The sequence below is a fragment of the Synchiropus splendidus genome, chromosome 8 (assembly GCF_027744825.2).
Source record: "Synchiropus splendidus isolate RoL2022-P1 chromosome 8, RoL_Sspl_1.0, whole genome shotgun sequence".
NCBI classification, from domain to species: domain Eukaryota; kingdom Metazoa; phylum Chordata; class Actinopteri; order Syngnathiformes; family Callionymidae; genus Synchiropus; species Synchiropus splendidus.
The window spans coordinates 23,473,067-23,494,489 of NC_071341.1; the positions used below are offsets into that span (position 1 = coordinate 23,473,067).

General features: G+C 44.8%; 1 protein-coding gene across 1 annotated transcript in view; it reads right to left on the reverse strand.

The window, feature by feature from the left end:
- drd2a (dopamine receptor D2a) overlaps nucleotides 1-9,718 on the reverse strand; it is a 44,081-nt gene extending 34,363 nt beyond the window's left edge. Inside the window, exon 1 of the mRNA XM_053872727.1 lies at nucleotides 9,339-9,718. The gene's annotated coding sequence lies outside the window, so the exon portion shown is untranslated. The remainder of the gene's footprint in view (nucleotides 1-9,338) is intronic.
- Nucleotides 9,719-21,423: the final 11,705 nt, after the last annotated feature.

A 21,423-nucleotide genomic window follows, 5' to 3' on the forward strand; every position in this document is an offset into this window, starting at 1 on the left:
CTGAAACATTATTTCTGTTCCCGCTCAGCGACTACTATTGCACGTTGCAGCCTCACCACAAAATTCATGGGATTTGCAAGTTCTCCTCTTCACACATGCAGAGGTGAATTACTAACTCCTCATTGTCCATAGAGTGAGTGTGGGCATCATGTGTGTCCCCCGCCATTCACCCCGAGTAGCTGGGATAGGCGACATCCTAATTCACACAGAGGCACGTTACTGCAGCTGCTGTCAAAAAAATGCAGACAGTAATTACAAAATCTCTCTTGATATTCAAGGCAGAACAAGGCGAGTGTGTTGTTTTGTGAAGGTCACAACCAAAATGACAGAAAAATAAATATAGAAATGAATAAAACTACAAGAAATGGAAAGTGTTGAGTCAGGTGGAAAGCAAGAGGGGGATGTGATACAACATACACATCGAAGGTCTGAAGCAAAAATACACTTTTCAGGAGTAAGATGAGGGAAAGGGAACCTACTGAGCAAGTGGAGAAACGACACAGCATCAGCCCCATAAGCAGGCGCTCTTCCAAACATTAAACCATGTGCTCCAGGACAAGATACAACACAGATCGCTGCTTTGGACGACTCCTAAAAATACGCACTTCCTGGATGGCACCTCTGGAACCCCGGCCCCTGAACATAATAAAACTGATCGCTAGCTTGCTCTCCTTCCGAAGCTCGGGCTTATCATCGACAAGATAGTGGTGTTTTCTAAAAAACAATTTATACCATCCCTATTTCCTCTTCAAGTAAATCCTGTTTACATCCTCTAACAATGAGCTGGCAACACGGCGATAACAAGTCAATATTCTCCCCCTTATGCTCTGTTGCTTTTATGCATTGGATCCTCTCCCTCCTACCTCAGTGCAGTGGACTGGCGCTTGTATTCACATGCTGTGTCTGGTTCGGTCTCGGTTTCTGCCTCACTTTGTTTCTCCCATGAAACGCCTGAGTACTGTCACAATTTGGGCTCTGTCTTGGTCGCACTGACCACTCCAAAGTTCTCTAGAGGATGAACACAGTTTGGAGGTTCTCACCTCAGCATTCACAATACTCTGTAAACAACTGAGGTGACATCAGCAACAACTCAAGTTTCATTCTTATCATGTTACAGCAAGTGTGTGTGATACTGAATGACACCATAAACTTCTTGAGCTTCATTAGATCGTCTAAATGGGAAAGAATTATTTCTCTTTCATCCGCACTTGATCAGAGGGAACAGTAATCATTATAATCATTTATGTCCTGCATAAACAGAGAAATAATCTTCTCCATAACATAGGTGGAGGGTTTTTGGAGAATACATCACGGTCACTCTTATCATAGTCCATGTCCCTAACTGACAGATCCTACCAATGTATCTTTATTCTGCTCGACATAACAGTCAAAACATCTCAAATCATTTTAGTATTGAACAGCTGACTTTATTCTCTCTATGCACAAGAGCAGCAAAGCTCTTCAACACTGGTGAGCAGCGTGAGCATCCAACTATAGAGCGACTCTCAGTGTAAACTCAAGTGTATTTGAGCTTGAGTAGCTCTTTCAGTTGGTTTCTTTGTGCCACTTCAAATGTCCGGAGGGCTGAGATTTTGAGGCGTTTGATCAGCAGGCTTGAAGTCATATTGTAAATGAATTCATATCTGATGATAACTAAGTGCAAAATAGCGGCGAGAATAGCCCTGAAGGCGGAGGAACGGTCAATGAAAGACCAAGACACCGGATTAGTTTAGGTCCAAGTGTTTACCAAAGCCCTGGTATGCTGCTCCCCTCCGGCCACAACAGTGCAGCCGCAACAACTCACACTCAGCTCTTCAGTTAAGGCGACTCTGGTCACGGTGCGGCGCCAAACCAACATCCAGGAAGCACCTCAGTCATGAAATCCTGAGCAACATTTAGGAGTGGTCACGCAAAAAATCCAGGCGATTTAACTGACCTTGAATGGTGCTACGCTTCCTGCTGGCCACATTTGATGAAACACTTGATGAAAGCTGAGAGCAAAAGGTCGCCGTCATGAAGATCCATGCGTGCGTGGCTGGAAAACACCCCAGGTTTGACAGTAAAAGGCCAACTGATTCCCAATAGCAGCTTTAAAACCACTGAGGGCTAAATAACTGCTTCCATTCACATTCAGCTTGTGTTTAGGCATCAGACTCATACATCAGCTTTTTATTCGCGGGCCTGTGAAGCGCTGCTCTCCGCATGCAAGCCACGCAGTTCTGCACACATAAATGCTTCCCTTCGCAGCCTAAGTATCTGGATGTCAGGCGGCATCCGCTGGAATTGGATTGATGTGGAGCTGGAGCGGCTCATTTAAAGCCCGCGATGAAAACACTCTCCAGGAGATGAGGCTTGCACGTTCTCGGGTACACAGCGCGATAATTGGGGAGAAATTTCATTTCTCCTTGGCGACTGTGTTCCTTCTGTCTAGCTGGCCATTAATCCTCATCCCTCCTCTTCTGACCTGTCAGTCAACCAGCAGCTGCCGCTGGAGTGAGCCCTCTTCTGTGTGGAAACGTTTGATGAATCCTGCAGCCGCCTGCTCACCGTTTATACGCCGTTTTTTTTTTTCATTTTTTATTAAAGTCTGGAGGGGCGAAAAGCCTTTAACAACAGTGCCTGTGTGATGGCATGCATCTGACCAGTGTGTGAGCGCGTGCACTCACACACACGTATAAACCATTATTCTCACTCTGAAGAGCAGAATCTCTTTAATGGAGTTTGATGCAGCTCAAATAGAAAGTCGCCTTAAAACGGTGATGTAATGGAGTCTATTAAATATTAGTGAGGATCAGGGTTGGGCTGCAACGATTAGTTGACCTCATCGATAGTGTCGACCACAAAAAGCGGTCGACGTCTAAATCTGTGCGTCGATGCGTCGTGTTGCTGTTGGTGAAAACACACACTGGTGAACTGGTTCTTATTCAGAGGCAGTGAGAAAATATCACCTTCTCTGGAATCCTGAAGATATGTTCATGCTCTGTTCTTCTCATTGGTTCCTGACTGAGGTCCGACTCCAACTGGCCTCCGTAGTTGCACGTCACCACCTCCGACTGAGCGCCTCAGTCACAGTCACGGAGGAGTTCAAGCGGCAACGGGTCGAAGCGTTTTGTTTGTGAAGATACCACGTCTGAAGGATGAGCAAACCCCTTCCACACCACTTTAGAGTGATGGAAGAGTGTTCCGTGTTTGGTCTGTGACGCCACACACCCTCCAGCTAACAGCTAGCATGTGGGTTAGCACGCAGCTACCTTGTAAGAGGAGATGGATTTGTTTTTAATGATGTCACACACGTCACATCTGCGCCACTAGAGTGACTTTTGTTTTACAGTGACGTAGTGAAGTGTCCTCAGTGTCTCTCCTCCTGATAATAACCAGAACTGAACTAGGGAGCTGCACTGAACACATGGTTTCAGATTATGATTCAAATAAGACCTTTTGATGTGGATGTTGATCAGATATTTTATATGGGATACATACGTGTTTAGTCATGGTTTTAAATGGACCGTTTTAAAGAGCTGCAGCTCTCTGTCGACCGTTTCATGCCTCGTGCTTCACAGGGTTGACACATGTTCCTGGATGATGTGTCATGACTTTAATATACTTGTTTAATAACGTATCACAGTGAGGTGATTTAAGCAACTTTAGCTTCAACAGAGATTCAATAAAGGTCCAAACAAAGGTCATCGTGACTAGTTGACTCATCGAAAAAATAATGAATAGATTAGTCGACCACGAAAGTAATGGTTAGTTGCAGCCCTAGATCAGGGCTCAGTAATGTTACAGAGGCCTTTTCTGAGTATTTTGGGTTCAGCTTGTTTGCGAAGCCCTTCATCCTCTGTTCAGGGAAACTGCAGCAACCATCTTCGCCTGTTGGGGAGCACTGATGCAGTTCTGTCGTCCAACTATCGTATCGTATCAGTGAGAAAACGTTACATGAAATTCACAATTCATGTGTTTTCACACCACGGATTCAGAGTTACGCATCACTTTGCTATGTTGATTCCAATTAAATGTGCACAGAGGAGGACGTAGCGCCTGTCTGACAGCACATAATGACCATAACTAGATCTTGATGGATCCGTATTGAATTTTGGACTTAATTGGCTCCTCTTTCTTCCAGGGTTGCAGCGGATACTGTTCAGCGTGTTTCAGGAGGTGGGTGGTGGGTGGTGGGGAGCATTTGGAAACATCTAGGGAGCTGTCAGGAGAGGGACACAACCGCCAATATTCTATTATTCACAATCAGGAAGACGGTGAAAGAGCAGAAGAAACAAAAAATAAGTGAGTTAAGTCACTGAAAATAGTGGGATTTGTATCTCTCTTTTGGTTATGAGGGACGTTCGCTCTGCGTCGGCACTGGATCCTGGTTTCGGTGGTGAAGTAATGGAGCTTTGTGAGAGAGATAAAACTAACTGTAATGCTCCAAATGGAGGAGGTAAATGAGGTGCAGCTGCATGATGAAATCATTCATGATCCCATCCTCACACCACAGTGAGGCATGTTTGCTCTGCCGTCTTGAACTGCTCTCCACTCCTGGACCAATCACACATTCAAGACTTGAGCAGAGAGTGAAGCGTCTAATGGGCCGAAGCTCCCCAGGCGGCTCTCTAAGACAAAAAAAAACCCCACCATACGCATGTTGTTTATCTGAAACAAACAAGCAGAGGAGCGCTGCACTCTCTCTGCTGGACCTGAAGGAATATAAATTCCACCCCCCACCCCTCTCCCCACCCCCCCACCCCACCAATCCATCCATGCGAGGACCGGAGTGGAGACTTCCTAAAAGTTGAAATCAGTCTTTCCATTCTCACACTCCAGCCGATAGTTGCTGAGGCTGTTTTGCCAAGAAATGGCATCAATATAGGTCAACTGTTTTGAGAGTGAATGGCAAATCGCTGAAAAGGTTCATTCATCATTCAGATTTGCTGAGCAAACAGTATTATGACAGAATCAGCCATCAGAGATCCTGTGGAGGCGGCCGTCCAAACATGTCGCTTTATGAGGTGTATTGAGTCACAGGAGGCTCCCATTTTACACCGACTTTCCCAGGAAAACTGAGGCAGACCTTCAGCTGGGGCGGCGCAGTTTTGACTGAGAAGAAAATGACAATTTTTCTTTTTTTTTCTTATATAAATTTTTGGGTAAAATCTCAAAAGGCCAACTTGCACTTAGCACATTGACCCAGCTCCGTCTCCACGACATGCTCCGTTGTGCTTACATAACCTCATTCTGTGCTTCGAGCTGAGGCGGCCGGTGCAGCGGGAGAAAGGCACCTGACTGGTCCCAACAGAAGCAGATGCTGAAGAGTGGAAGACATGTTGAAATAATGTGTCAAGCCTTATGTCACACTTGAAGTTGTTCTTATACCATTTGAATGAGTTTTGTTCCGCTGACAGATCCGGTCAGACGGACCTGCTGCTGTCTCCTCGCTGTCGTGGCAAAACTGTGTTTATAATCCAGAGTTAGCGCTGTTGCCTGTCACCAGTCTGCTGTAAAAACTGCTGTATTCACGTCGCACCAGGCTTCAGGTGCGGCTTGATGGCAGCTCGTGGAACCACAGAAATTTGCTGCGAGTAAACCCTGATTTGTCTTGACATTTTTAGCAGCGAAATCTTTAGCTTGCATTGGTTTCAGATGCCAACATGCTCCTGTTGTTTTGTTTTCTCACCGGGATGATGGAGGGAGCCGCATGAGATAGAGAGTACCATAAATACCATAGAGAGAAGGGCAACTGATTTCATGTTTTCCCACGTCTTCTGAATCTAAAGCCTTTCATTTTTGCCCATCACGTCCCTAAAGCAGGACATGCCCAGAAAGCCTGAACAAAGAACCTGAAATCACTCTGTGTATTTCAAAGGAACAGAGGCTCAACTATGCAACTCTGACAAATGAAACAGCTCTGAATACAAGAAGCTGCTTCACTCTCGCTCAGACCACTGCCACCTTGTGAACATCAGCCATGGTAGCGGCAGGTTTAAGCTCCGCTCTTTCCTCCCCGTGGCAGAATGATTAAATGTCCTCGTCCCGTCAAGGTCACACCATATCCTTCCCAAACTAGAGAACAAAACCCCAAGATACCTGAACTCCTTCCCAAAGGCATGGACTCTTTCCAAGCCTGCAATAGGACTTGACCATTTAGTAATAGAAAAGTAGGAGGTGCCAAATACCACCCTACCCCGGCTCTGGAAAGAAGCATTTCCCATGTTATGGAGTTGGGCAGTTTTGTCCCGATACGACAGTAATAGTTGCAAGATAACTGTACAGCGCACAGCTCGACCGAGTAAAACCCAAGAGCAGTCTCAGTCACTACTGGTGTAACTATTGAGTTTAGTGGATGTACTTTTTGTACTGAAGAAGAGTGCTTCACACTTTCTTCATGCTGCTTTGTTTCGGTCTCAGCGGAGTAGCAGGGACAGAGCCATGGTCCCATCAATGTACAGGAAACGACACTGGCGACACTGGATGAAAAAGCCTCTGTGAAAGTCAGAATCTAATAACTCAAAATAACAATACTAGGCACCAACATGTTGACAATCCATCCACATTATAAGGAAATGCCTACAGTCATGATGAAATTCTGGTTGTGGTTCAGACAAAAACCGCGGCTCCACAAAGGCACGAGGGGGGACCACATTCTTTTCATGGAAACCAGTGCAACGGCACCAGGATTAGAGCACATATGATCGGAATTTTAGGGAGTCCAACTGCTCATGTTTTTCTAAACTCAAACCCAGTCTGGGGCCAAGAATTCAATGAAAGGCTCACTGGAAACATTTCCATGGCTTCTTCTTCGCACGGAGGTCTGTTCCAGCGCCAAACTTCACTGTTGTCATAGAAAACAGGACGGTGCTAGTCGTAGACTGTGAAACTACTGACATGTCATGATGCTAAGGAGTTGATGATTTCCATATGGAGCTTCCTCTAAATCAGACACCCGCAATCAAATGGCATTCATTTTGGAATTGATAAGAAGAGCCTCCCACACCCGGCGCTCAGGGAGCTAATGCTCGCTCCCTCAGGAGCTCCCAGTTAAAAGTAAAATGTCAGCATCGACACAGCGGCTGCATCAAGCGCTGTGGCTTTAAACCCTTTAACCACCATGGAGACGCTGTCGGTTCCACTTGGGAGTCAGTCAAAGTGTTTACCGCAAATGAAATCTTTGACAAGTTCTCCCTGTGTAAACAGCAGATGCTCTCGAACCCAAGTCACCCCGTTTTACTTGGCTGATATCATTTCAATCTCCCAGGACATCAAAACCAGCTCTGAGCAGCCTGTCAAGAGCCGCCGAGAAATGTGATCCAGCTTTGCGTCAAGCATCTGGCTGTTGTTCACTGAAGGAAGTGCGGATCCTGTCAGATGTAAAATCCATACGCTTGAGCACCAAGCGCTAACAGATATAAAGTACTTTTTCAAGGCAACAACAGCCGCCTTCAGCGCAAGAACACTCAGCGCTGATGCAAATCTCATATAACCTGCTACATAAAGACATAAAAAGGCCATTTCTAGTAAGTCAAACTGATCCTTCTTTTTCTTCTGCCGACATTTCCCATCCTCTCTTATATCATATCTTATCTCAGACAAATCTTCTGCATTGTCCCTTTAAATTCTCGCACTTCTCACCCTGGTCATGACTGTTTGTTCCTCTTCCCTCTGGCAGGAGGCTGCGGTCGATCCTGACCAGAACCTCCGGCCACAGGAACCGTTTCCTCCCCTCTGTCGACAGACTGATGAATTTGTGAACTATTATTGAACTGAATTATTTATTTATTAGTTGCTGCTATTATTACTGTTGTTTTTTCCATTCATTTATTTTATTATTATTTTGTCCATTATTGAACAGTGTACTGAAGCACTTTCCTAGTTGGTGGGCTTCTCACCGACATAGGCGATAAAGCTGATTCTGATTCATTGCCTGAGAAAAAATTCAATTCAATTGTGAGCAGTAAAATGTGAAAAGGCTAACACACAAGCCGCTTGAAAAATGAGTCACTGAAGCAATTACAAGCGTGGATACCGAAATGCCACCCGAAGACCACAATAAAGCCTCTTCTGAAGACTGTGGGAGACCTGCTGGCCCTGCAGCCACATCACGCTGGAGGCCACGCTCAGTTCAGCCGTTGCATTCCTTCATACCTTCAAATTGCAGGCAGCAATTATGCTCCGCATGAACGGCGGTAATTACAATTGTATGAGTCGCCAACGTAAAGTGTAGCCGACTTGCCGTTGGAGAAGGCGGCGCCACCAGGAGATATGAACAGGAAATCATTTCCCTGTGGGGATTTGTGATGGTGCTGCAGATCTTATCAACCACTGAAATGAATCGAGTAAATATTATCTTCATATGCAACATGACAATAAACAGGTCTAAAACAGCATTCAAATCACGTGGAAACAGAAAATAAAGGCCCTTCAGATGACACTTCAACTCCATTTGATCGCAATATTCAGGTCAAAGCTCTTCATCAAACCAGTCAGACACAAGGCCCGGGGGCCAAACACGGACCTGCGAGCCTTATATTGTGGCCCACGAGAGCTTGTATACATTCAAAGGTAAAGTGCACCTGAAACTGGCCAACCAATCGGAGATATGGAGGTTCTCGTGTCACCACCCGAAGCTTCAACTGAGATGAAAACACAAGATTCACTCTGCAGAATAACAAAAGGAAATACAAGCATCAGGCTCTACTGCCATCTCAAGACATCTCTCAGACAGAAAGTAAAATAAAACATGTTCATGAGTGAGAAGTCCGAACCAACGCCTATGTGACTCCTTGGTCTGACAGATGTGCAACACAAACCAAACAGCTTCGGTGTCGTTGGTGCGAGTGGCAGGTCCTGGCCGGGATGTTGAGGCAGAACAGCACCTGCCTGGAGCTGAGCCCGTGGAGGGAGCCTCTTCATTGAGGCTGGAAAGCGGACTGATCGGGGACCAGCTCCCCAAGAAATACAGCTCCAATAGAAGCGGCTCTTGCCGCCGATGAAATCGACTTGGGGTTATATTAGCAGGCAGGAAATGTTTATCCTGCTCTGCTTGACATCAGGAGAAAATATAAGAATCAATACTGAAATCAATCGACATGTTTGCATGTTAAATCCCACCCGTTGTTTTACTGTGACTCACAAGTGCTGGCATTTGACGCACGCTTTTCCTTTTTCTTCTTTTCTTTTTCTAATAAACGACAAAAATAATTCTGGAGAAGAAACAAAGCCACTTTCTTTCATCATAAACCACTTTCCCCCGTCACTATCGAGGACGGTGCCTTGAATGCAACATCGGTCCATATTAAATCAAGTTTTGCACATGAGTATAAATATAACATAAAGATGGATCTTACCTTCACGCCATAAGTTTGACTCGGTGCGCGTTTTCACAGGCAGAAATTAAGTCCACTGTTATCTCCAGTCGTGAGCTTCATTTTTTTTTTTTACGCGCAATCCAATAATGGAATTCACGAGGACGCAGGTGTAAAAAGACACCAATTGAATCAGACCAGGGCGGCTGTTTAACGAGCGGTGACAGGTTACAGTATTTCTCAGCAGCGATGTCGCGCAGGAGAAGAAGAAACGCGCGCTGCGCTCCGAGTCTGGCACCTTTACGCACGGAGTTACCTCCAGCACTGAGAGTGGAGGGCGAGCGGCAGCAGCTGAACCTCAGCGGAGCGTCGAGGCGGAGTTACGTGCGTTCAAACCCCGTCAGAGGCGTGCGTTTCCTTCAATAACGGATGTGAGACGTAACCTCGCTGTTGCTTCACTCAGTAGCCTTGAAAACAGATGACCCAAGTTCCCGCAAAATTCAAATTCCACCTTGGAAAAAATGCAATGATCGCGGTGCAAAGCGAAACAGTCCAGCGCGCTGAGGTGTTTTAGAAAGACTGCGCGTGTCAGCGATTCACTGTCATCACTTATTTAGATGTGAAATGCGCTGGTGCTCTGGAGAACAGTGGCGAGGGCACAGTCGGAAGGCGAGGGCAGGAAAAACCTCATGTGAAACAGACTCTCTGCGCGTTCATGAAACATCTTCCGCCTGAATGAACCATTAAACATTTCATACCTGTACTTTTGAAAAAGACCCATTTCATGTTAATGTTTCATTTTGCTGTCAGAAAATTCGTTCTCTATAGAGACGGGGAAAGTGGTTTATGATGAAAGAAAGTGGCTTTCTCCAGAATAATTTTTGTCGTTTATTAGAAATAGAAAAGAAGGGGGGGGGGGGGGGGGGGGGGGGGGGGTTAAACAACGGGTGCTTCAAATTTATCCTTAAAAAAATATTGTTAAGGATAAATTTGAAGCACCCAGTGGAACGTTGCATTGAGTCGGAGACGGTGAGAGGAAAGCACCCCCTGAATGTTTGTGTGGGAAGACGACTGAATGAAATTTCCATTTTTATTTGATTTGTTTCATTCTCATCAAGCCCGAGATAACAGGAATGGCTTTGACGGAGGTGTTCGATGAGAGTTAGTGACTGCTACATCCAACACAATGAGCTGTCTGCTTGTCTCAGACCTTCTGTCGCCTTGCTTTATTGAACTTTATTTACTTGTTGAGGATGCAGTCAGTGCATCATAGAAGCACGTCAATCTGGGGAGCCTCCTCCGCGGCCTCACTCATAACCCAGACTCACTCCTGCACTGAAATATAACGCTGGCTTCAGTCAATAACTTGCCTTGTTCTCATTACCAAAGGCGAAAAGTGGGTCGGCACTTAACAGTTCTGCAGTGATCGCTTGCCTTCTCAGAAGGAGCCATCATTTATGGCAGGAAGTGGAGGAATAATCCATGAATTGGAAGGCTTGCCGATAAGCTGTAGGCGCGACACACTCTGGGGACTTTGTGAGTTATTTCTCGTGATGGTTCAATGAGGCTTCATGAAACAGCCTCCTTATTTTTAGAGCTCAGTAGATGGTGCTGTTGGTTGAAAAATGAGGTGCGTTTTCATTGAATGAAAATCCAAAGATTTTAGAGCAGAGAATGCCACCTAGTGGGCGCAGAAAATGGGGACGCTGTTTCATGAAGCCTCATAAACCCATCACAAGTTATTCCTAGTCAAAGCTCTGAGTGTAACTCAGGTAAGGTGACTTGTCTTGTTCCTGCTTCAGACAACCGAAAGGGCCATAACATCTTCTACTACACATGTAAAACCCAAGGACCGGGGGCCAAATTTTAGCCTTGCAATCGATTTTACAAGGCGTTATTGAACACACCCACACACAGGAGCATCCTTGAGAGGACGTGGGGCAGTGCTATCATGTCCAGAGCCAGATCTCCAGCCACAGTGTGCGGTACAAGCCAGGGCACACACCTGTTCTTGGCCCCAGATAGTGTGGCAGACTGAGCGACCCCGAGAAGGGAAACGCTAGACAGAGGTGGCAGACAGTTTTTGTTTTTGAACCTGTTGTTCAAAATATAAACTGAGACAGTTTCCATTCTCCACCAGTGGAATAGCTTCTGAATGAAGTCGTCTGAAAAGAGGAGGCTGGAACACAACAGAGTGACAGAGAAGAGTCTAAATTCTCTCACCTAAAAGTCTTATTGAGCCGAAACTTTAAGCACAAAGTTGGATGGACAGCTGAGTGTATCAGTTCAGCTCACACTCAAACTGTGTTTGGACAAGTTGTAAATGAGGCAATCTATATGTAAAATGTGTCAAAAATGGACGAAGAGTTTCCTCTAAAATCCAGTTCCTAATAAATTCAATAGCAGCCTTGTCCGCTGCTTTACTGGGGCGATTGAAATCCAAAATAAGTCCTTCTGCATTCTCATTATCCCGTATTATAGCGACACAAATAAGCTATTCAAAACCAAATCAGCTGCACGTTTTCAATGATTCCACCATTTGTAAGTGGCACATCGCGGCGCTCATCCGCAGCCCTTAGTTCCATTATTCCCCCAATTAAACAGAGCAGACAAAAGCAAGATCAGTTTGTTTAGTCGGAGAAACAGGCTTAAATAATAATCATTTTCAAGGTGTGCTTGGCGCTAGACAGTGCACAGAACATCTGCCCTGCCAGGTCTCCGTCGCAGATTTCCCACCGTCCGCCAGAGTTCCATTGTCTATACATGATCAGTGCCATTGTTCCGGAGCATCCGTCCATTCAACTGCTGTGAGTTCTGACGCTGGAGTTGGTCATTAGGGGCCGTAGAGAGTGCAGAGGTGGCGAGGACTCACTCTCCACCAACAACTTGGAAAAACAATTGCTCACTCTTACTGAAACAAACTAGTATGAACTGCTCATTAAAACACAAAATGTTGTTTAACTATCACAGTCCATCGCCATGACGCCAATTATAGATGCCTGAGTGCCGGAGCGCACTCAGCCCCGCCGTCCCCGGTTCATCTCAAGGTCACGCAGCATGTTATTTAAACACAACATATACATTATTAACGTTCTAGTTCACAGATGCTGGTCTGGAGATCTTGGTTTTCACTGCGCTTTGTGTGTTTGTGCCACACATTTGCACGGCAAGTGTGGCGTCCTGTGCATTTGTGGAGCTTTAAATGCTCTATGTTTATGGGTCTAATTTGTTTTCTCAGCCCCATCTAGAGTCTGTTATTGTCCACGTCTATTGTTCTTTGTATGAAAGCAAAATCGATAAAGAATAAAACTCATGTATCTTTTTCGAACTGCTGATGTAAGAACCATTTAATCTAGGAATGTCTTTGTGCAGCGGTTGTCTGGTGGTGGGGTCAGGACTGCAGACTGTTGGTCTCTGTTAAACCTTCTCCATGAGGAGGATCTGCTCAAAAACTGTGAAAAATATATTGTATTTCTTTTCATCATTCAGTACTGTTTGAATTCTAAACACTTTTCATTTATTTAACTCTTAACATTTTTTTTTCCTGTAAATATGAAAACCTAAAATTGGGAGGAAATAATGGGGGGAATAAAATATCTTTATAGAATTCACACAGAATTCTGCAGCCAAAATATTTATACATCAAATGATCTTTCAGCATTTTAAATCCAAATTGAGAATTAAAAAACTGAAAATTTTAAATCTTTATTTTATTTATTTTGTTTTAACCTTGATGTTGTAAATGTTAGTAAAATTGGTGGCTTCTTTTATCAACATTTTATTGCTTGTAAAACACCGTCTGCACGAACGTATCATTCAGTCCTCAGAATCATGCTCCACTATTTTGAAAACGAGAAATAAACGAGAACTTTTTGTGGTTGAATTGGTTTGCTGGTTCTTAACTCTGTAGTTAAATCGACCCCCAGGGTCGCAGAGTGGTTCTGTTAATTGTGAATCCATTAAACCAAATTCATTCACAGCATAAAAACCTCTCCAGAAAAATCTGTGAATGAAGAACAGTGACTCGTTTCATCGTTAAAAAGTTGAAATGATCTAAGACTGTCATTGGAATTGTGTCGCTCCAGCTCATGTTACTCAGCTAAACCGACTTGAAATGAAGCAACAAAAGCACATTTGGCCTGGGAGGAGGCGGAGTCCCATGTCGTTTGCAGTCGAGCAGTAAAGCTAGATTTGTGCCGGCAGCAGATCTCATTATACAGCAACTTCATTTGCTGCACAAGAATGCAGACTCGGCATACTTGCGGCAGGTTGAATTGAATTTGTTTATGTATTACTGGTGTAGCAGTATCATGCCTCAGAGAAGAGCAGTGCCGTCCACCGAGTCACATCTTCAGAACCTCGGTCTAAAGGTGTCGCGTCTCTCGAAGACTGGAGACGTGAGCTGGTCACTGGAAAAAGCCCAACAGATGGACATAGTGGAACCACAAGTCCAGTTCCACCACTCTTCAGGATGACAGTGGAAACGCTCACTGTCAATCTTTGCTACGATGGAACGACGCGCCATCCTCAACATACTGCACTGACTGCTCCGTCGATTCTACTATGCATTTTTGCCTCACTCGCAAACAAGACCCCAGGATATAACTGCGATTAATTGAGATTAATGGCAGTTTAATGGTATAAGAATATTTTCCTCAAGAAGCCACATGTTTCAAATGGAATGAATTTGGTATATTAGTGAATCGTATGATGGAGCCATAGTGTACATTTAAACAACAAAATATTGTGTATTTTGCATCGGTTTGACAATAAATCACCATTGTCAAACCGACAATTATATCACCTCATTCAAACTAAAGCTCTTTCAATGTCTTGAAAATATTTGTATAAGAATGTCAAGTCCATTCAGAGTAGTGGAAACCCTGGTCATTGTGTAGTGAAAAACCTCCCTGAACAAAAGCAAGCTTTTGTTTGCTTTTGTTCAGGGATTCCTCCATGTTTGTTGTTGTTGTTCTCATCCTGGCTGCCACAGAATATATATATATATATATATATATATATATATATATATATATATATATATATATACATATATATATAGATCAATTGCCTTTGCTGATGTAAGACAATATGCAAGTAGCTCAAATGTCAACAAAATAAAATAAATTAAAAAAAAAAAGATATAAAAAAATAAATAAAAAGGCAAAATATAAATCTCGTAATCCTTGCAAATGCAAGTACTTGCCCACCCCGGGAGCCGAAAGGCAGTAGCCTTTAGCGAGCATGTTAAGTGATGCCACGTCCCACAGAGTCATTAAAAGTATTAAGTCTAAATGCCAGAGATCAGTGAGACAAATTGGGTGTGGAATTATTCTCTGTGGGTGGTAGCACGAGCAGGGTGTAGAAATGACTCACTGCTGAGTTTAGCGTGAAGTGGAGGCAGCGCTTTCCAAGGCAGATTCAGGTGTGAGCAGTCCAGATCTCAGATGGATCACAATGACACAGCTTCTGCTCCTCTGCTAGGAAGATCAGTGCAAATAAACAGCTTTGATATTTACAGAAACGCAGTTTTTTTCAGTGGTGTGTAAGAGTGGAACCCACTGGGGTTCATTGGAATCTTATTCGTTTGGGGTGAAGTTCATATTGAATCCTATTTTCAGCCACAGGTTCAGTAGGTCTGGAGAGACGGATTATCGATTCCAAACACATCGACACCTGTGACAAAGCTCAGATCTGGCTCCACTAACTGGAACCAGAGGGAGACCCAGTGAGGGGCCGGGGCTACTGAGGGGCAGCGGCGTAAAAGCCACACCAGTGAGCTGGGTCTCAGAATTGCTTCATGTTTTATGCAGCCGTGAATTTAAGAATTGATGAAATTATTGAGGATTAGAATGGAAAGCGCAGGTGTGACATCCGGAGCTGGCGCTCTGCGTCATTAGCAGGCTCAGACGTGCATGCGCGTGTGAGCTGCACGAGGCCCGGACCAAAAGGAAGAGCCTGTGTCAGGCTCTGCCTGTCTGGGGAAGACAGTGGGGTGATGGAAGTGTGGGCACCACTGGGAGAAGTCTTGGACAGACCTGAGAGGCGAAAAGCTTGAATTCATTTTCTGACTCTTTCACTGAATTTCATGGAAAACTATTTTGGCAAAAGCATAAGTCAGGAGAAAGAAAGGGTTTTTGGAGGAGAGCCCGGCAAAACAAAGACGCACGACAAATTCTCACTTCTAAAGGCTTGTTTATGCTCAACGTTAGGTCCAGATCCAGATCTGGTCGGATCCTTCTGTCTGTGCTCTGCCTTCATTTCATCTGAATTTCTTCAAGTTTCCACAAACCTTACTGATACAGCCCAAACAGAGTAGCACCACCTGAAACAATGGGGAGCAGTGTTACTCTTACTGTCCGATACATAGCTCTATTGAAACTCGAAGAAGACATAACTATAGCAGAAATGCTCCGTCCTCCTCAGCTGATCCTCTGAGGCCATGGTTCTTGACCGGAATAAGATGGTTTGCTCTCTCCGGGTCGGTGGAGAGTTCTTGCCCCAAGTGGTGGAGTTTAAGTATCTCGGGGTCTTGTTCTCGAGTGAGGGAAAAGGGCAGCGTGAGCTTGATAGAGGGGTTGGTGCAGCGGCAGCAGTGATGTGGTCGCTGAGTCACAAGACAAAGCTCTGGATTTACCGATCGATCTATGTTCCCACCCTCACCTATGGTCACCAGCTTTGGGTCATGACCGAAAGAATGAGATCGCGGATACAAGCGGCTGAGATGAAGTTCCTCCGCAGGGTGGCTGGGCGCACCCTTAGAGATAGGGTGAGGAGTTGGGTCATCCAGGAGGAGCTCGGGGTGGAGCCGCTGCTCCTCCACATCCAGAGGAACCAGCTGAGGTGCTTCTTCCACAGTCACCATGTTGGGTTTGGAGTTTGTTGTTGTCGTAAGATAAAACATAAAAAACACTCTGTGCTTCTCCCCCTGGTGGATATATTGGTGAACGGCAATAATAAATTTTCAAGCAGACTTTTGCATCTAACTTGCTCGACGGTGTTTCAATCCAGTCAAACGCTGTCCCTCCTGCATGTCATTCCAGATGGAAAGGGTGGGGTTAGAACCTGAAATGACCATGAAACACTGTCATTTGGGGTCACACAAATCAATATCCAGGAAGAAAGGAGCCCGAACACGTAGCTTAATGCTCCAACTTTCTTTAGCGTGACGCACTGCCCGCACTGTAGCGATGTGCCACACAGATGTCCAATCGGCCTTTCACCCATGGCAGATCTGTGTGGACAACTGATGAGGTTGTCGCTTCACGACGCCAGAGGACTATAGAGTAATGTTCCTTCAGCAACAAAGGTTCAGCGTTTTGTAAATATCCACACAAATCACCCTGCAGCCTCGACAGCGTGGATGGAGCAGGTGACCGCAGATCTGCTTCAAATGCAAACGAAAGACACGTCCCCGGCCACTCTCTCTGCCGACTTGTAGTTGAGCGTCGACTCATTATGTCCACTTGTTTTCAGTCGCTTCTTCGGATGCCTGAAATGGCTCCATTTTGTCAACGGCGTGGCGGAAGGCTGACTTCTGGGACAAAACATGACCTGTTGAAAGCAGCAATTTAGCGCCTCAGGAGACAGAATGAGTTGCTTTGTAAAGATGCCTTTTATCGTGATGTGGTCTATTTAAAAAAACATATTTTTCTCAATACAAAAAAAGTTTAATTAACTTAAAAATCGATGGTAAAAAATAATCACAGTAATAGTTGGGAGCGCACCTTTTGAGTCACGCACTTGCTGTGTTGCTGTATTTTGGCTTGACTTGTTTGTTTTTTTTTTAAGGCAAAGACATAAGTTGAATAAGAAGTAGTCGACTGCGGCGCAAAGTGGAATCATCTCAACAAATGTGTGCTGTCGTGAAGTCGCTCCGTTTCTTCATTAAAAAAACAATGAATTCATCTGCAAGGCCACGGAGCACTTTGTTTTTTCGCAGCTGGTCCACTCATGCTGAGTAATTCTATATTTGGAGGGCGGTGAGAGAGCGAGGAAGACGCTGCTGTCTGCGGGCAGGATTGATGTTTATTCCATCAGCCTTTTTAATTGTACCGTCCCAGCACAGCCATTCATCTTTGTTCATTAGAAGCACAAGTGTCCGAGGCGCTGGAGTTCTGTCGTGGAGAGGACAACTTTCCCGCAAGTTTGCAGGAATATTTAAAAGAAAAAAAAGAAAAGGACTGTGTAATATCATATTCAGAAGAAGTGTTTTCATGTTAACTTTGTGCACAGCCTCATGCAAATGAAGGGTTTGTGAGAGAGAACATCTAAAAGCTCAAGGTCACTGGGAGGCAGAGCTCGCCGGACGGGGAGACAATGGCAAAATCCAAAGCGCTCTCCTCAGGTGACCCTCTCAAGTGAAGTCCTCCACCAGCCAGCTGGCGTTCAGTTTCATCCAAATGAGGGAGGAAAGTGAGATGGGCAGGTCAGAATGACCAGGTCCACGTTTTGTTTTGTTTGTGACTCACTACTGAACCAGGTCCTCCATCTCATGTCCGCATGCTCTCCTCCCAAGACGTTATGGGATTCTCAGGATGCCCATCATATTCTGTTGAAAACCATGGCCTCAGATGCAGGGATTGACTACTTCCCCCAAAAAAGAGGTGACGACGGTTCTTTTTAGGAGGCTCTTCGATCCTGCCATTATTGTCTGCTTCTGTGAGTTTGTGTTGCAGGGACAGTGACTTTCCTCTCATCCTTAAAGGCCTATTTAGGCTCAACGTTCCATAAGGAACTGGATCCGGACCCGACCGGAGCCTTCTGTCCCTGCTCTGCGTTCATTTCCCTGTACAGTATTTCTGCACAACACTTATGGATGCGGACCAAACAGAGCAGTACCACCTGAAACCATGGGGGGCAGTGTTGCTGTCACTACCCGATACACAGCTCAAATGAGACATGAAGAAGACATGACAACGGTGGAAACTCTCCATCCTCCAGTGGTGATATATTAACCAGCCTCACCAACCACCGCCTCATACAACGCTGCCTCACTTTCTTCTCTTGTGTGGTTCCTCCCAGTGGAACATGCTCCGAACAACCCACTTCAACCTCCACTTCAGCAAGAATGATCACACTGGTCTCTACCAGACTCCATGCAGAGGCCATTCTTTCAGGTTTTTCTCCTTTTTGACGGTTGCAGATGCAGCTCAGAGTAAAAAAGACTAGCGATTCCACAGATTTGACTCTGTTTTCTTCAATCAATGCCAGAAATAAGGAATCTGATCCAGTCTTCTCCACAAGAACCATCACGTAACACCCTGTTATCATCCGATGTCCGTATGAATGCTGCACACAGACATGACTTCCTACTTCTGTCCGACACAACTCTGGCGAATAGTCAGTGGTTCCTCTCTGAATGGCAACCTCAACCCTAGTTACCCCAATCTGTGCTCCCGGGCCTTCATCGCTTTACATTTGCCCTTCTTTCTCAGCTTCCTCCGCTCCAGCATGATTGTAGGGTTGGTTCCAGATTCGCCGGGTTTGTCTCCGGACCAGTTGGCTGGTGGACTGCTGAAGGATCTTGGTGGTTACTTTTTGTTTCGGTCATTTTATCAGTTGTGTTTTTGTTAAGTTTCTGCTCATGACTCACAGACAATTTGGCACAGAAAATAACAGTTGTAATTCTACTTAAATTTGGCAGTTTTCTTCTGTACATATATGGATTTTAGAAACCCAGAACTGTGTTATGCATGAACGGGAAGCTACTTATTTCACAACGGAATGTATGTTTATTTAATCTTCAATTTTGTTTGTGCTTTTTCACAGTAAACAGGTGCATCAACTGAGTGACAAAATCAATTTCTCTCCTGCTTCCCATCTGGTACACACTGTTAAACCAAAAGTTTGTCAAAATCCCAGCAGCTACTCCGGAGTCCAACAGGGTTATATGGTTATCATTAGACTCCATGAATGTGCTGTGTGGATTAGCTGCATATTAGGAGCTGGTCGGGAGGTAAACATTTAAAGCTGCCAGACCATACTGTAGTTAATGGCAGCAGGATGGAGATTGATTTTATTGGCTGTGTCTTGGATCCTGGACGGGTGTCACCATGAATTCAACCATTCTGTTGAATGCTTAATATCATGTAATAGCAGATTATCTGTATTCACTCATGTCTCAGCCTCATTTTTATTTATCCAGCCCTGTTTCAGAATAAACCTCGGCAGATTAAAGGATTATCATCGGGGGTTTTTTTAAGCCGACACTGATGTTGACTGATGGAAAATGGATGGAGCAAAACAAAACCGGGAGGGGTGTAACAACCTGGGATGCTAATGAAGGAATAGCGTAGCGCTGCAGCGCCAAGTCCTGCTTGACTTTGTGCCACGAGACGCTGTTGTGAGTTCATCATCATTACGCCGCTCCTGTCTGCTCGCAAAGATGAGAAATTAGTCTTTTCTTTTTAGTGACTGCTTTCGAGACGTCATCTGAAACACAGCAGAGGACTTGAGAAGCGCTTCAGACAACTCAGTTACAGTTTTCTCCCGGATCAAAAGCTGATATTTGATGAAAATGACCACATTTCAACAGTTTGGTGCGCTGTGCAATTTCCATGGCATTATTTTCATGCTGATTTCTTCACAAGAAACAAACCAATATCACACTTAGCTTCGTGATGGGCCGATGAGGCTTCATGAAACAGTGTCCTTATTCTCAGAGCTCAGTAGGAGGCGCTGTTGGTTTAAAAATGAGGTGAGGTTTCATTGAAATGGTTGTTCACAGCCAAAGATGTTTGAGCAGAGAGCGCCATCTAGTGGCCTCTGAAAATGGGGACAGTGTTTCATGAAACCTCATCAGCCCGTCACTAGGCTTCATATAACAGTGTCCTACCTACTGAGCTCTAAAAATCAGTGCACTGTTTCATGAAGCCTTATCTGCCCATCACTAATTTTGCTCTGCACCTATTGCACGACTTCTGGGTTGCCTTTATCTAAATGTACACAGATGGATCCAATTTCAATGTTTTGTCCTCCTTTGGTTTCACCCATTACAGTGTTTGTTTTGGATGAAACCATGGTTGGACTCTAAACGGCTTTTGGGTCCAGATGAGGCTTCACGAAACAGTGCCCATATTTTTAGAGCACTGTTGGTTTAAAAATGAGGCGAAATTTCATTAAAATGTTTGTTCCAATCCAAAGGTTTTTGAGCAGAGAGTGCCATCTAGTGGGCTCATAAAATGGGGACATGAGAACATCACTACTGGACCCAGCTTTTGATACAACATTTAGAAATAAGCGTCACACATGTTGTGCATATACTTTAATAGAACGCAGTCCAGGCAAAAACTTGTTTGCATATTTCAAGATTTTTAACATGTAAATATATATAAATATAACATAAATTGTTCATTCTTCTCCAGTATGAATCAAATAAACTGTGCTCATCTTGGACTGCACGCGCTGCGAGCATTATCTCACAGAGTTTCAAACCACAACAGCGACTGCGTTGCTCTTAAAATTACAGCGTGATTCAGAGGACAAATGTCAAAACACAATGCAGGAAAAATACAGCCTGCTTTCCTGTCATCAAATATTTAGTGTAGCAACTGTCTGGTTTCTTTTGCTCCTAAATGTCTTCCGAACGGCGACTCTAAATATCACATCTCACAATAGCATCCTTCAAATGCCGAACTGGCTTCAGAGTGGCAACAACACGTGGTTCAACTGGCTCTCTGCACATGATCTTCCTCATTTCCAAGCCACAAACTGTCAGACAAAAGCAAATACTGGCATGTGGTGCTCCTGCTACTTCATTGTTCTATTATAGTTCTCTCATCCACTTTTCTTCCCTCAATTTCTTTTGCTGTCAATTTCTCTGTACGTGTTTGTCGTGGCGAATGCCGTTCTCCAGTTTGATGACAGCGTGAGGAGACAATGGCGTTGGGACGATTGTTTTTTTGGGTGGCGCTTCCTCCTAGTCGCCAAAAAACATGCTGTTGAGATGCGGAATCGTCTGCAGGTGAGTTCTCTTTGAGGGGCCGGTGACCTGTCCCGGGGGGACCCCAGTGTTTCTCCCATGAGTATATGAGAATTAAATGTTGAGCTGAACCAGAAGCCTTCACCAGAGGGTACATGAGGCAGTGGAGGGTTTTACTGTTGGGTCAGTCCCTCGCTGGCTTTC